At 47.8% G+C, this 17,500-nt stretch overlaps 1 long non-coding RNA gene across 1 annotated transcript; it reads right to left on the reverse strand.

Annotated features, from left to right (window-relative positions):
- Positions 1-738: 738 nt before the first annotated feature.
- On the reverse strand, positions 739-17,128 carry LOC142929655 (uncharacterized). Its single transcript, XR_012945846.1, has 4 exons — positions 10,161-17,128; positions 7,450-7,532; positions 7,182-7,336; positions 739-5,578 (listed from the first exon to the last, which is right to left on the reverse strand). It is a non-coding gene; the product is annotated as an uncharacterized LOC142929655 (long non-coding RNA).
- Between the last annotated feature and the right edge of the window lie 372 nt (positions 17,129-17,500).

Consider the following 17,500-nt stretch of genomic DNA (forward strand, 5'->3'; position numbering starts at 1 on the left):
CTATTCGAACCTTCAGCTCCCTCCACAGATCTTCTATGGGATTAAGGTCTGGAGACTGGCTAGGCCACTCCAGGACCTTAATGTGCCTCTTCTTGAGCCACTCCTTTGTTGCCTTGGCCGTGTGTTTTGGGTCAATGTCAAGCTGGAATACCCATCCACGACCCATTTTCAATGCCCTGGCTGAGGGAAGGAGGTTCTCACCCAAGATTTGATCGTACATGGCCCCGTCCATCGTCCCTTTGATGCGGTGAAGTTGTCCTGTCCCCTTAGCAGAAAAACACCCCCAAAGCATAATGTTTCCACCTCCATGTTTGACGGTGGAGATGGTGTTCTTGGGGTCATAGGCAACATTCCTCTTCCTCCAAACACGGCGAGTTGAGTTGATGCCAAAGAGCTCCATTTTGGTCTCATCTGACCACAACACTTTCACCCAGTTGTCCTCTGAATCATTCAGATGTTCATTGGCAAACTTCAGACGGGCATGTATATGTGCTTTTTTGAGCAGGGAGACCTTGCTGGCGCTGCAGGATTTCAGTCCTTCACGGCGTAGTGTTACCAATTGTTTTCTTGGTGACTATGGTCCCAACTGCCTTGAGATCATTGACAAGATCCTCCCGTGTAGTTCTGGGCTGATTCCTCACCGTTCTCATTATCATTGCAACTCCACGAGGTGAGATCTTGCATAGAGCCCCAGGCCGAGGGAGATTGACAGTTCTTTGTGTTTCTTCCATTTGCGAATAATCGCACCAACTGTTGTCACCTTCTCACCAAGCTGCTTGGCAATGGTCTTGTAGCCCATTCCAGCCTTGTGTAGGTCTACAATCTTGTCCCTGACATACTTGGAGAGCTCTTTGGTCTTGGCCATGGTGGAGAGTTTGGAATCTGATTGATTGATTGCTTCTGTGGACAGGTGTCTTTTATACAGGTAACAAGCTGAGATTAGGAGCACTACCTTTAAGAGTGTGCTCCTAATCTCAGCTCGTTACCTGTATAAAAGACACCTGGGAGCCAGAAATCTTTCTGAGGGGGTCAAATACTTATTTTTTGTTATTCTGTCTCTCACTGTTCAAATAAACCTACCATTAAAATTATAGACTGATCATTTCTTTATCAGTGGGCAAACGTACAAAATCAGCAGGGGATCAAATACTTTTTTCCCTCACTGTACACAATGAAGTTGACCAATTTGATCCAAAAATAAGATTTTCTCGTGACACACTAATATAATATTGTGCAGATTGTATTGAACTTATTCATTATCAATCATATGTATAATTGTATCCTATATACTGCTGTTCTGCAGCAATGTATTGATTATGTACACTTTACAATGATATACTTTCGCAAAGAATTGTGTGATTTATAAACTAAATCCTCCCGATTACTTTTAGTCATAGAGATTGTTTGACCATACCTCACCATGCTCGTCAGACCATGTTGGTGAAGTGGGGGGTGGGGGGGAGTCAGAGTCAGTTCTGATATCACTTGCCACTGATGTTAGCCGTGGCTAGGAATCAAACTGAAATTGGACGAGGTTCACAGTGCAGTGCACAAACCACTACACCGCCACTGCTCCGTTTTCTGGTAAACAATTGCTGTACACAAATTACTAACGTTTAATTTTTTAAAATTGTATTGGCCAAAGTACTACTAGTGGGTCCCTGGCCATTTAATTGCTATGTGATGGGCAGTCAGAACCTATTAAGAACAATACAATAAATACAGAGGCTGGATGGGCAATGCAGCACAAGTAATCGTTCATAACATTCTTTATTAACGATGCCTAATACAAAAATACAATACATTGTTGGCGAATATTTCTCGCAATGGACCCTTATCATAAACATCAGGCGTGATGAAGATCAAATTAATCGACTACCGGATGAAGGCCTCCCCACTCCATCAGCAATTCTCAAGAGTCCTGCAATCTAACGATCCACGAGATAATTTCATCGCTCCATTTTCGAAGTGGGCGCCCCTCTCGGACGCGATTCTCTCCCTTGGATGCCACTCCGTTGCTATTGTGGCCCACTGACCATCATCCCCTTCTAGTGATGCGTCCTACCCAAGCCTACATACTTTTCTCACCTGTCAAAATAATGCCTATGAACTGCTTATATTCTCTGTTCTCTATAATATAATGTTCGATATTGTTCGACATTAGGAAACCACTGGAGCTATGCAATGTTGATTGAAAACTCATTGCTTTAGAACTGCTGTTTGTGTTTAGTTTATTGTCCTTCCCCCGGACCTTCGATTAGCACGGTTGGCTCTGTACGGTGGGAAAGAAGTTCAACCTACATAGAAATCGGAGTCCTACATTGCTTCAAGCGAACTCTGAAGATGTATTTGGTAATACTTTTGATTATTGAAGAATGTCTGGTACTCGATAGCAACTATTAGGTAACTTGATTTGAAGCTTTCGTGACTGCAGGAATCCATACTTTTTGGTTATTTTGGTAAAGTCACGTAGGTAGAAAAAATATATATACTGTATATCACGACGTTTCGATCGCAACACAAGCGGTCGTCCTCAGGCAGAAAAAATAATCCAGCAGTGGAACTGCTGAACCAGGAAGAACACAACAAGAGAGCTGTTACAACCAGAGGTTTTTTTTTTGTACATATATAACCTATACGTGTACATATTTAACCTCTCACTGTGTTCTTCCTGGTTCAGTAGTTCCACTGTTGGATTATTTTTTTCGCCTGAGGACGACCGCTTGTGTTGCGATCAAAACGTCGTGATATATTAAAAAAAAATCTACCTATGTGACTTTACCAAAAGAAACAAAAAGCATTAGGTAACTATTCATATTCCCATTTTAAAACTGTTCATCTGAAAACAATACCATCATTTAATTCCCATCCATTCTCATGGTGTTAAGTGCATTCACCATCCGTTAACTCTCATCTCTCTGGCCACTATGTTCATGTGCTATTAAGAAAAGTCGTAGCCCAAAATGTTGACAAGTACCCTACACATTTCGTTTAAGCCTACATTGGTGTCGAATAGTGTGTCGAGTGTTTTGTTAATTCTGAACAAGGGTCATTGGATGGAACTTTAGCGAACCTTGTAGAAAGGTGACTGTTTCAGTTATTGGTGAAATCTGACTCACCATTGTCTGAAATGGTATCCAACTCCAAAAATAGGCCATTGCCTGAAATGTTTTCCCATTACATATTTCTCTGTTCTGCCACAGTGTTTACGATGAATGTTGGCGAGTCGTTTTGTATGTGGACAACACGACAATACACACAATTTAGACCGCCAAGTCTTTATCTATAGGGATGGTTATGAAAAAATGTTTTGCCATAAATTTCAGTTTTTTTCCAACATAAATATCCCATTCTCTATAACATTTTGACCACAGCTTATAAATATATATACATATACAGACATTGTGTTTGTGTATATAGCCATACATTTCGCTGCTTCAGCATCTCCCATAAATTAAATATTAGTAAATAAATTGCCCCTAAGCTATCCCATGCCTCCTCCACAAGACTTGGAATCCTCCCATAGCCACACGGGTCCCGTGTGGCTGATGTAGGATTTGCTGATGTGAAGAGAACGGCCTGAGCATCAGTGGTTCCAGCTGGGGGCCTCAAGACCCCTCTCAGAGGCTGCCTCACCCGAGTGAAATCCACAGCGTACGTGGGCCACCGTCTGATCCACACTCCTCTGGACGTTTGAGGGGGCTTACCTCCTTTCCCTCTCTTTCCATCGGTCAGCCTATTCATCCGTCCGTCAGTCCGTCCGTCCATCATTTCGTCTGTCCATCCGTCCATCTTGACATCCATTCGTTCGTCCATCCGTTTTGTCCGATTGTCCATCCACCAATACATCTGCCTGTCGGTTCATTTGGCTGTCCGTCCAACAGTCTTGTTGTTTACCGGCGAGTGTACACACAGGCCAGGTTAGTCCTTGCGGGAATTACCCTCCCGCAATCGCGGTCGGCCCGTCCGTGGGTTGGATTGGGGACAGCTCCACTGGGTCAGCTTAGCCCAGCTGATGAGCCCTTTCTCTGGAAAAAAAAACACACACACGCCTCGGGCTTTTTCCTAGAAAACCGCACGTTTAAGTTTCACAGTTGGCGACCTTCCAGACGTGGCTCCCCCAATAACTAACAGAGCCGCAGCTTCAGGAATTCTGCCCATTGTCGTTGCGCGCGTGCGCGTGTGTCCACGCGTATGCTTAAACGTGTGCGCACATTACTCTTCGCTCCGGCTGCTGCTTTCGCGGAGTAATATCCCACCCGATCAGGAGATAGGGCAACAACCAGAGCCCTCTCCTGGGTGAAGAAAAAAATAATGAACACACACACAGTGTATGCGGTGTATTTAAAATGCACGCGTTGTTCCGTATGGATTTTATCTACCTTGCTCGAGGCCCAGTATTTTTTTGTCTTGCTGTTTATTCTGGGGTGGCATGAATGTTTATACGAGTCGATGAGTAACTGGGACTGAAAAAAGGTACAATTATAAATAAATAGCCACATTCACTCGAGCCGAGGACACCACGAGCCTGCTGCTGGTACACATTTACAAAACGAAAGCACTGGGGAATTGCAGTTGAATTCTGTTTGTGTGTGGCCATGTGTTCTTGTATGTGCCCCGTTTGTGCTTCCAGAGAGGGAGAGGCAGTGTAGGTTAGAACACTACAATACGAATCAGGCTACCTGAGTTAAATCCCCAGCCGTGGCCAACACCAGTGGTTCGTTCGTTTCTCAATCTGCTTGTCATGGTGAGGGTCGCGGCGGCAGCATGTTGAGTAGGGTGGTCCAGACATCCCTTTCCCTGACGGCAGACTCTAGCTCTTCCTGGGGAATTCCCAGGCGTTCCCGGGCCAGCTGAGCGACATCGTTCCACCAGCATGTCCTGGGCTGACCCCGTGGTGTTCGCCCAGTGGGATATGCCCGGTAGAGTTCCAGGGGCAGTCTATTGGGGGGCATCCTTACCAGGTGCCCGAACCACCTTAACTGGCTCCTCTCGATCTGGAGGATCAGCGGCTCGACTCTGAGGCTTACTCTCCCGATCACGGAGAGTGAGCTTGGCAACCCTGCGGAGAAACCTCATTGCGGCCCCTTGTACCCATGATTTCATCCTTTCGGTCATTACCCAATGCTCATGACCATTGGTGACGGTGGGAATGTAGATCGACCTGTAAACCGAGAGCTTTGTTTGAGAACTCTGCTCCCGCTTCACTACCATGGAACGGTGCAGCGTCTGCAATACTGTGGACACTTCACCGATCCGCCGGCCAATCTCCCGCTCCCACTTACCATCACTTGCGAAAGAGACCCCGAGGTACTTTAATTCCTCCACTAAGGGCAGCTGTTCCCCCCTCACCTGGACAGCACAATCCACCGTCTCCTGGGAGTGAACCATGACCTCAGATTTGGAGGTGCTGATCCTCATCCCAGATGCTTCGCACTCGGCATCAAACCGTTCAAGTGCATGCTGGAGATCACGGACTGACGAGGCGAAGAGGACAACGTCATCTCCAATAAAGCAGCGACGCCACCTCCATGCACCATTTTGGATACTCTCCATACCTCTGCTGCGCCTTGATATCCTGTCCATGAAAATCACAAACAGGAGTGGAGACAATAAGCGCCCTTGGTGGAGTCCAACACCCACAGTGAACGACTTTAAGTTAACACCAAGAATGCAGACACAGCTCACACTCCGGAGGTAGCTGTGGGCTCATCAGCTCGAACCACTGGAGGGACAAAAGCATGGTGCTTGTGACACCTCCCCCTTGATAGTATCGCGGTTAGCGCACTGCACTACGAACCCGGTAACCCAAGTTCCATTCCCGCTCACGGCCAACACCAGTGACGCTTATCTGAACCGGTCCTGGGCCTCCCCTAGGTCGACTCAGCCCCAAATGAGTACCTTGGGTGGTGTGTAAACGTCGCCACTGGGGAGACAAGGGCGGTCGAGCGTGGTGCTGGCCATCCACCCCCTCGTGTACCATGCCGGCCTTCATAGGTGCTTTGCCTTTGTGTGTGGTGGTGGGGAATGATAGTACAGCGGTTGATGGGCTGTGCTACGATCCAGTGACGATTATCTGAACTGGTCCTGGGCTTCCCCTTCGGTCAACTCAGCCTCAACCGAGTACCTGTTGTGGGGTGCCGCGCCGACCTTCAGAGGTGATTACTCACAGCACTTGTCCCAAAAGAATATTAAGGCTACAGGGGGGGATCCTTGTCCTTGCCTTGTGTGTGTTAGGGAGGGGATAATTGTGCTGGCCTCGTGCCTTGTGGTGTTTTGTGCCCAGCTCAACGCTGCGTGGATTTAGACAATCGTTCCAATATTTTGGCTGCTTGCCCATTCATAAAGAGCTGCTACCCACGCTACGCAGCTAGCAAGGGTCAATTTGGGCTACAGCGCTCGACAGCTCTGCTCATAGCCAGGCCCATATTATTAATCATTTCAGCCCATCCCCTCATTTTACTGTATTTATCAAGCGCGCAATCCCCAGTGTGTCTGGTGTGCCGTATCCACTGTTATAAATTTGTGTTGGCCTTAAAGTAAACACCGCACTATTTAAGTCTGTGCAGGAGGCAAATGGTTGGATGTTGGATCTTGTCCGTGTGTCTCTATCTCTGTTTTGCTCTCATGCAAAGATAAAGTCACGTTGGATTGAACAATGACCCATCACTCAATTTTTCACTCCATTCACTCAATGGTGATCAGTCGTCTCCCCGTCACTCTTTCATCACTACTATCATGGTTACCGTTTCATTGAACTTCACCAATTCCGATTCCCATGTTGAGGACTGAATCTACTGTTCCATACTGTTCAACCACTACCACACAGCAGGTCACAACACACGTACTCAATAACTTGCCCACTCACTCACTAACCAACTCACTCATTCGCTTACCCACTCACTCACCACACTGCAGGTCACAACATTTCTATCCCTGCTTCATCACTCGCACTGCTCCACTTGGAATTCCCTCTCCCATCAGCATCATCTCTTTTCCCCAAGTCTTATAACTTTGCTCCGTTCAAGAAAATGTATGCAACTCTTATTTACCGTAACTTTAACGTCGTGGCTTTATGCTGGCCGCTTGGCGTTTTGGGACTTTGGGCGTAATGTGCTCAGCAACCGTGACATTCAAAAAGGTCGCGCTTGTATTTCTACACAACGCGAGTAGTTTCTTACCTGGGACTCGACCCGTCTGTGCATCCGTGAGGGATGCGGATGGTGGCGTACGTTGGAAGTGCCTTTGTTTTCATCCACCGACTGTGTCACTTCACAAATCCCAGAAGCCAAACAGATGTATGTTGAACTTCGTTCGCGCCACAGCCAACCGTGTTCTAATCGGAGGTGTGGGGGAAGGACAACAAACTAAACACAAAAATCAGTTTTAAAGAAATGAGTTTTTAATCTTGGAACATAAGCACACAAGTTGAGTGATTGTACGACTTACCAGTTCATTTTTGTCACAAATACGAAGGAGACATGACAGCGGTACACTCCGCTGCTCCTGACGCACTTGTCTGGCTTGACCGCCTGAAATGTGAAAATGTAGTTGTTGCTCTGCGTCCACATCAGCCGTACGAAAGAAGAAGTAGACGATCAGGTGTTCGGTAAGTTTTCCAAGCGCCAAGAGGATAGCTACTTCCCCTCCTTCTCTTTGCATAAGGCATTGTGAAATCATTCATTTCTGTAAATGATGCAAAAAATCCATCGCAAAGGCAGAGTGAATCGTTACAAAAAAAACACAACAAAAACATCAGAGAGATGCTGAATGTGCCACGCTAGGTGCATTTTATCGGTCATAAAGTGTGTTTTTTAAGCACACTCAAAATTTCGCAGAATGAGGGTCGTTAAATGGGTGAAGAGATTGGGAGGTTACCGCGTGCGGCTGTCGCGCGCGGTTATGAAATGTGGCAGTGAGCGGCCGCTGCTATCTTAATCTTTACCGCTATGGTAAAAAGCGCAAAGTGCTGCGGCTGCATTTTGAGGTTGGATAAGGACAAAGCGGCAAAGTCAGATCTCATGAAGTAAAAAAAAAGATAATTAAATAAAGAGCGAGCTTGCGATGAACATCTTTTATTCTAGCAGTGAAAAAAAGTACTGCCCCCCCACCATCCCCATAAGCGACTGCCAACCACCAACTGTTCCCACAACTGATTGCTCCTCTGTGCGTACTTGAAAAATGACCTCAGCGTATTGAAAAAAAATTCGTCGATTAGACCATCCGCGCTCCCCGTTATATACAAGTGCAGCCAGTCCCCTTTTGTCGATCCACTGTTGGATGAGGGCCTCGACCCTCACGCCGAGCGCATTTTGGTGGGGGTTGTTTGGCCATACTTCACTACGCTGCTCTGCGTGGGTTAATTGGTGAAAGGGTGGTGGTTTGGTGGGGGGCGGGGGGAAGAACAGATGTAGGTATCGCTCACGATTGTCGGGAACCGTGACCAGGAATCCAACTCAGGCCACAAACCACGGCTAATTTTACCATTACGAAGGTGAACCGCACTCTGTGATCCCCAACGATCAGCTGATCGAATGTCTGTGGAGTCCACAGACAGTCGGCACGGCTAGGTTAAGGGGAGGCAAATCAAACATTTGTCCAGGGCCCATAACAGTTGATTGCTAGGTTGTGTGGTGGGGTAAAGTGTAGGTACCCTCACCTCTTTCAAGATGTAAGAATAGGCCGAATACGTTCTAGAGGAGCTCTCTAGAGCTCCCTTTAGTAGAGGCCCATCTGCCACCAGTGGCCTGAGCAAGCACTTGCAGGGCTGCGGCTTTACCCATTCAGGCCAAAACTTTAGTCTTGGGCAATACATTTCAGAGGGGCCCGGGAAAATCAACAACATTTATTAAATAAAGGGTTATTTATATTATTACTGGAGTGCATCCTGGCAGTGAGGGTTGAGGATTTTTTGTGTGTCTGTCTGTATTTGTGTGTCTGTATGTACATGTAAAGAAAGGATGGGGGAGGAAGTGGAAGCAGGGGGGAGCCAGGTGCAGTGGGGTGGTACGTGGGGGTCCTCTCTGTTCTGGTGTCCTGGTGATGGGGGCAAATATTCCTAAATCCTGGGCAAACGATAGGCCAAAAGACGAAGCTGCGCTTTACAAATGAATCATTTGGAGGGACCCCGGGGTCCCGCAAAAATCAGGTCAATAATTATTACTGGACGACGACAGCAACGCGCCGCCCGCCCAGACTCGCGCCAACAAGCGCCAGCAGCAACAGGCGGCGATCGACACGATGGGCGCCACCCCACCGGCCAAACGCAAGCCCCGGGGGGGCGTCCGCCGCAGTCGCGCGCGGCGACAACACCCTCCGGTCAGCCGTCGATCCTCAGCTTCTTTGCCAAGGCGAGCCCGCCGCCCCCCAGGCAGTGAATTTAACGTGTTTATGTAATGTTTCAACTTTTTACGAAACTTAGTGCCCCGAGTAGCTCTCGACGAGGCCAATCGATTGACCACTAGTTTTGTTGTCGGTAAGGCAAGACTCGTGTCGCTACGCGGTTTTTCCCACCCCGGGGCAGTGATGGGACCCCGGGGTCCCGCCAATTGCTTCAAATGTAGTGACATATGACGTCACTACTGTGTTGGGCCTGTACGGGTACTGTAGGCGGGGTGTCACTGAGGTCGCGTCAGGCCGTGACACTCTGGGTGAACCCGAGAGGACACGTGACCGGACGAAGGGGGGCTAGGGGCCCCAGAGGGGAGTTTGGTGGTCACGTGGTAAGGGGCCCAGACCTTCCCGAAGGATCGGGAAGGGGGGCGTGGCCGAGGGCTGGGCCAGCCACGCCGCCGCAGCAGTTATAAGCGGGGTGTGAAGAGAGAGCTTGGCTGTTCGACCCCGGGAAAGAATATGCCATCAGCGGTCCTCGAGTCTCCGATCTTCGTCCGTGACCAGGCGGCCTGTTAACCTGCCCTGGTCACGTTATCTAGTATTCCCCCTAGCGTTAGTTAAATTAGGAACGGTGGTCACCACCTTATATAGTGTTCAAGTTGTTTGTTACGTTGTTAATAAACAGTGTTGCCCCCAAGTTGAGTGTGCGCCTCAATCGAACCCTTTACACAAAGAAACTCATCATATCTAAACACACGACCCGGAGAGCATTGCCCCTGGCCTTTGTCACAGACGGGCGACGGCACGAGCGGGGGAGGGCCGCTTACGTTTTTATGACTTATTTTTCTTCCTCTTCTTTTGGATCTCTCTGCGCCGTTGCGTTGGCTTGAGTAACGGCAAGTATTCAATCTTTGCCCTTTCAGAAAAGTGGACACGCCAACAAAAGAAACCGTCGCGGCGATCTCATCACGACGTAACACAAAAATTTCAAAACGTGACCCAAGCGGAACAATACGAAACACCCAAAACGCAGCACCATACGCACCAGGCTTTGCAAATGCGCGGTGGGTTTGGGAGAACAGTTAGCGTGTTAAAATGTGTATGTGTGTCTCAATGTGAATGGGAGGCTCCTCTGGCAACTAAAACTGTGCTGGCTGGGTCATGTAGTCACCGCATGCCCAAACAGCTCTTGTTCGGCTGGATGGATGGGGCTTAACGGGTGCGGCATGGGATGCGGGAAGAGATGGACTGAACAGACCTGGGTCTGTTCCGTGACTTCCTGCCAGCAAGCCTTCAACATTGCACTTGGCCTCAAAGTGCACCGAGCATGGCACAGGTGCTGTGGTGACGTCACCGCAACTTAGTGGTGAACAGCGGTTGTTGTTGTTGATGAGAGGTGTGCTGGCCTGGTCAGTGTGGATGGCAACATGATCACACAGCGACAGTTAAAAAAGCACCCTGTTTTTGTCATTTTAACAAACCCATTAATCATTGCATGAGTGTTACATACGCACCGATTACACACCCGCATTGTATTTGAGACGTGCTAATTCACCGTGTCAGTTGTGCATGTTCACATGGGCCACCAGCAAAGGGCCCGGGAACGTGTTAGCCAATGGACTTGTGATATTGGATTTCAAAATAGGTAACTTTTATGATTATTGCCCCATGCACGTATTGATCATCAGTCGTATTTCGTCAGTTATTACGCGTTACCTTGAATAAACACACCGCAGTTTGTGTCAAATGTTCTTGGAATCATCACGGCACAGTAAATCTAGGAATCGATGCCATAAAATGTAACAAAACATTCTTGGAGAGCTTCCAAACAGGAATTTGATTGCGATATATGGCTAATAATTGACCACGACCATCTCCTCTGAACCACAAGTTCTGTCACGATGCAATCAAATATGAAATGGGGTTTTACAATCTTCTGTCGACACGGGGCAGCTTTATGGGGGGGCCACGTTGCACAAGAGCCACCATAGCGGCATTGCTGCGTGTGTTCCGCTGGCCAGGGTTAACTTGGGTGAGCCGAATTGGCCTGCCAGACCTCCGCTTAATTTATCTGCTCCGCAAACGTTTTACGAGTGAAACTTCGGTTGTACGTACGTACGTATGCATGCTGAATTTCTTTCATACCGTACGTAGAACCACCGTGCTAATCAGAGGTGCGGGTTTGGGAAACGTTGTGTCACGCGTTTCTCACGTTTCTCATCGTCGCCCACCGCACGCCCATACATTTAATTCAAGGTAGCAGCGGCGTCGTGAGTAATCGAGCAATCGAGACGGCATACACACGTGTGCCTTCGCGCTCACTTAAAAAATATATATCGTATTCACAAGCTGGCAAGCTAGAACTATTAATAAGGGAGCCTTCATCGTGTTTAGGGATTTGACTTCACAGAAGGCGGTGGGTGCGCGTAGAGACACGAAGACCCGAATGTACATATTTTTGTGTTTACTTTGTTGTCCTTCCCCCGCACCTCCGATTAGCATGGTTGGCTATGTACGGTGTGAAAGAAGTTCGAAATACATACGTTAGTCGTGCGTGTGCACCCATCCGTGCTTTAATGCTCGCACCCTAATCGCACCGCCACACCATATTATGTGATGTTTAAAATAAAAATGCTGTTATGAAAGTGTTTTTGTTATCGTATCAATGTCCAAAAACTATTTTTAAAAAAATGGGCATTGCCATTGGTGAGCTCTGCGGTAACCTTTGTAGCTATCGGCTAAGGGGCATTTTCAGTTTTCTCGTGAAAACATGTGAAATTTAATCGGATACAAACAGATGGACACGCAGACATATTTCCGGGAATAGAAAAGAGTTAGCGGCTGCCTTGAAACTCACCGTCCCGGCGAGTTGTCCACATTTGAGGCCACCCTTTTTACATGCCCTGAAAAAAAACTGTTCATCGCATATCAACCAATTTGGCGAAATTAAGTGAATAACCAAATTGTTACATCAATCATTTATTTTGCGCAATCCTTCAGAACTAGGCCGAGACCAACAAACCGCTACTCTTAATGAACCGGTTGAATCGCAGCCGGATGAGGTCTGGGTTCCAGCTATGCCAGCTCAGTACTCTGATCCCTGGGCCACCCAGCCACCTATTAATTCGTATGTTTGGGATCTAGTGACAACAATCATAACAGCAGGATCCCTGCACATTTGCGCCTCAGTTAAAAGTTCACATGAACCAATGACTCCAAACTGATATGTAAAGAAAACTACAGTATAATGAAGATCCATCACTCCTTTTTGTGAAAAACTATCAATGAGAAATGCTTTTTCTGTGGCTAAATAAGAGACCTTGGACAACTGAATCTGAGTGAAGTAGATATTGCTGCATCCTCAAACCATCTTCATAGTTTTTTTGTCTCATTTGTACACTTTTATCTTCTAACGTACCTAACAAGTAAAAAAAAGGGATATATTTTTCATTGTATTTCAAATGTCGGGGTGGAGCAGTAGTTAGCACACTGTGATCTGATCAGTGGCCGGATAAAGGCCTGCACATTTTACTAGTTTTTTTCATTAAAATTTTTACTTGACAACGTACCAACGTGCCTTAATTTTTCTTCACGAGCGAGACCCAAAACGTCACTAAAATTTGAGCGACAAAATCGCTGGGGTCGGCAACACTGGCCGTGACTTCATCGCATTTCTCACACGCGCTTTGCTTAATTTGGAATTTCACCCATTTTTGGGGTGGGGTTGGAGTGGTTGGGGGGGGGTGGCGGGGGTTAGATGGCCTGTCTAGGGGCAGTTTATCAGCCGGGGGTCTGTCCAGGTCAGCGACCCAAAAAAATATTTCCGCACCGAGCACCGATGGAGAATCTGTGAGGAAAGCATTGGCGAGGGTGCCCGCAGCATTGCGATGTTTGGCGAGTTCCTTCGTGAAGGACTCGTATCCACGGAGAGCAAGGGTCCCCACAGAAGCATTCAGATGGCTACATCCTCCAGCAAGCGTGTCGTGGAATTATGATGAGGACGATGATGACAACGACAACGGTGATGTTCGGAGCCTCATTTCTGGGTCAGTGACCAGAAAATATTTCTTGGTAAACCACATCCAGTATATGTCTCTCTTTGGCTGTGCCGACTAGTCCCGTGCTCACAACTCCAATCTACCAGTGACCAAGACAATATTCGGTTACCAAAATAAGCTCTAAATCCATCCGTGTGGATTTTTGAGTGCTATCCCCTTTGTCAATCCAATGCTGGGTGAAGGCATTCCCAGGCTTATCGAATGTGGGGGTTTTACGATACTTCACCACTTTGGCCAGTGCGGATCAGTGAAGGGGGAAGAATCCCAGGACCGCTGCAGACATCACTCTTAGCCACCGATGTCCGTTGCCGTGGCCGGTAATCGAACTCAGGTGGTCAGGTTCCCATGGCAGTGCACTCATCACTGTGCCACAACGCTCCCAATACTTGCACACACACATACACGTACGCACGTACGCACATATATATGAATGCCTGATGATTCAGCATCTCTACACAATCCGATTAAATAGAATGTAAATCAGGATCGACTTTTCTTGAGAGGCTTGACCGTGGCGTTTGAGTTAGAATGCCCTTCTTTGGGATTCAAGATCAACCAACCAACATAATGAGTCATTGATTATTATTTGCCAGCATGGGGAAATAATTCAAATTTTTATTCATTGAGTCATTCTGTGCACATCTAAGTGGCTGTATTATATAGATATGTGCAAATACGTGCATTTAAGCAATTATTTGCACAATACTGTAAATACATTTATCACCGCCGAACTAAACACTTTAGTACACCTGGGGGTGCAGCGGTGGCACAACGGTTAGCACACTGCGCCATTCACACGGCAACCCGAGAAATCATCGGTGGCGATCGATATGTGAACCGGTCCTGTGCTCTTTTCCTTCACCAACCCAAACCCCCCGCCATCGTGGTGAAGTATGGCCAAACAACGCGCACGCACGAAACACATGGGGTGGTCTTCATCCATCCAGCAGCGGACTGCCAAAGGGGCCGCACAATATGATTATTATTACTACGCCAGACGTCACGTGACGGAAACGCTGCGTGTCCTGGCATTACCAATTCCGAAAAATGTCCCCCTTTCTCTGGAAACCACGACACTATTCAATGAAAGCGGCGGGTGTGACCCCCCCCCCCCCAGTGGAATATATATTTTTTTATTTGTTTCTCCCCGTGTCCCCACAGCACCGATCGAGCGGATGTTTTGAGTATGAGCGAAAAATCGTTTTCGGAAAGAAAAAAAACGTGTCCACGCACACCCAAGCGCGCGAGCGAGCCAGAGTCCTGACCCGAGGTGACCGCCGCTAAGAGTCACTCCTCGCGGAGGGTGGGGCAACGGCAACTCGTGTCCGCTTACAGCAGAGGTCCAGGCGTTTCGGCTGCGGTCGCTCTGGGGGAACGGGATGGGGGCGGTTGCAGGAAATGGTGACAAGAGGTGCATTTGCAGTGACACAGACCACAGAGCCCCACGCAAATGTATATTCTGTCTGCGCACTGGATTCTATTTCTTACGACGTCTGGATACCTAGGAGAGCCTCCGCGAGTCTCAAGACTCGTTTTTTTTCTGAAGAGAGTCCTACAAAGTGTTTTGCAGTAGACGCGGCGACGTTGCTGTGTGCTGTGTGATCACAACTATGGGGAGCCGTAGTGTAGCAGGTAGTGTGTTGCACTATGAACCCGACGCCCCGAGTTAGATTCCCGCTCACGGCCAACACCAGTGACGATTATCTAAACCGGTCCTGGGCCTCCCCTAGGCCGATTCAGCATCAAATGAGTACCTGGTACAGTGTGTAAATATACTGGCCACCCAACCCCTTCGTGTGCCATGCTGGCCTTGATAGGTGCTCGCTAACAGAACTTGCTCTAACAGTCTGTTAAGGCTGTACGGAGGATCTTTGTCTTTGATCCCAACTGAGTAATTTGCAGGTCATTTGTCAGCATTGGGATGTTTGGGCAATACCGGTTACATTGTATTTTTTATTAGCTATGGCAGCAAATCAGAGCACTCAGAGGAAACTCATGCAGAACAGGGGAGAACGTACTGATAGAAACAAATAAAAAAAATCCAAAGGGAGGAGTCGGACCCAGCCCCTCCTTGCTGTGGTTCCAATACTCGGCTGGCCCGGCTAAGTTTAAGTAAATTAAATGACCATTGATGACATGCTGTTAATGTCGGCCTGTGCTGTGTTGATGCCAATTGGCACAGCTTTGGACACACGTGCTACTGAGCCAACTCGCGAGGCATTAAGCGCTTGGGTATCACTGTTGCTTAATTCACGATCTCAGGCGAAACTTACATTACAGAGCATGTGGCATCATTTGCAACTGTACGCCACTGTCCAATTCAGATTTGAACATTTGTATCCACTTTTTAATGATTAGTAAATGAACACCCTTCGACTGTCGAGATGAATACCTCTGTAAAAAAATATCCTGTTCATTTAAACACAACCCGCTATGTTGAAACAATGATAGTTTACCGCAGTATACTGCAAGGCAACCAGTTTGTCAGCTTAAATACTGCATCCTGTTCATGTGTCTAACTTTCTTCAACCACGTGCCATCGCCTGCGCACGGTGACCTCTCCGTCCCCCTAATCCCCTGCAGCATAACAAAAGGTGGCTTAACTTAGCCCCCCCCCACGGCCCTTCCTGGCTCCCCCCCCCCTTAACCTGTATATAATCTCGGGTCTCTTAGAGCTCTCTTCACTTGATACAGCTATTTTGCTGTGACGGTTTCCACCTGAAGACGGAAGCTTGTGTTGCCTCCGAAACGTCGTGATTTAATTTAGTTGTTTTCATTCATTTAATTTTATTGACTTTACCTAAAAAACCAAAGAGTATGAAGTTACTGCTGTTAGCGAGCACCTATTATAGCTGGTACATCGTACAAGCATTTGTTGTGGCCATTAGATGTACTAAGCCTGGACACCTTTGTCTCCCAGTGCTGATGTTTACACACCAAGGGTGGCGCAGGACAGGTTCACTACCCCACTTCCTCCAGATGATAGCCATGGCCGAGAATCGAACTCAGGTCGCTGGGATCATAACGCAATGCATTCACCGCTGCGCCACCACTGGTGTCCTGACAGACACCAGGATATCAGCCGTGCTAATATCCTGGTGTCTGTCTATCGAAAAAAATGTAAACGAAGTGTATTTACACTTACGGTTCAAACAATTGGCACGCGTACACAAAGACAAAAAACGCACAGACACAAACAAGACAAAACGAAGGACACCTGCCAACGTTAAACAGTTGAAAACGATTTTCTCCCCCGAATGAAGAAGGACCGTTCCCAGAAGGAAAAAAAACCTTGCTTATTACACATATTTCTGTGTACCTACAACGACCACAACACTGATGTGAACACGGGGCGATAACAACTCGGCGTTGGCTGCTGACCAGAACGCAGCGCTGCAATCTCTCGCACCTTCACCCAGCCAGTGAGGACAAACGTCTGGCAAACCTGGCAGCCGCCCCTGCCACATCGCTCTTCCAAGCCGTGCCAAAAGTTATCAGCGTGACATTGGAAAGTCACCAGCGGCGTAGTTCTTGGGTGTGCAGTAGGTTAAACTACGCTGAGGTCCACAGGCCGGAGGGGCCCAGGCACCGTGCTATAAAAGAGTGCCACAGTGGCGAGATGTTAACTACCTTGCCTGGTACACAGGAGGTCGTGAGTTCGATCCCGACCCTGACGCCTGCTGTATATTTGTAGTTTGCGTGTCTCTCATCATCATCATCATCACGGTGGCTCGATGTGAACTACCTCGCCTGGTACACAGGAGGTCGTGAGTTCGATTCCGACCCTGACGCCTGCTGTATATTTGGAGTTTGCGTGTCTCTCATCATCATCACGGTGGCTCGATGTGAACTACCTCGCCTGGTACACAGGAGGTCGGAGGTTCGATCCCCACCCTGACGCCTGCTGTATATTTGGAGTTTGCGTGTCTCTCTCCTCGTGGTTGCAGGGATTTTTCCCTGGGTCCTCCAGTTTTTTTCCCGCCACACTTAGAAACATGCGCTTAAAGTATTTGGCTGCTATTTATTTCCACGTAATAAGCCACTTCATTGGGCAATCATTTGTGATGGCCAGGTCGCTTCTGAAAAAGAGCTTACATCACTCAGTGGGC

This window comes from Petromyzon marinus, chromosome 33, assembly GCF_048934315.1.
Source record: "Petromyzon marinus isolate PM22_M1 ecotype Great Lakes invasive population chromosome 33, UKy_Petmar_22M1.pri1.0, whole genome shotgun sequence".
NCBI lineage: Eukaryota > Metazoa > Chordata > Hyperoartia > Petromyzontiformes > Petromyzontidae > Petromyzon > Petromyzon marinus.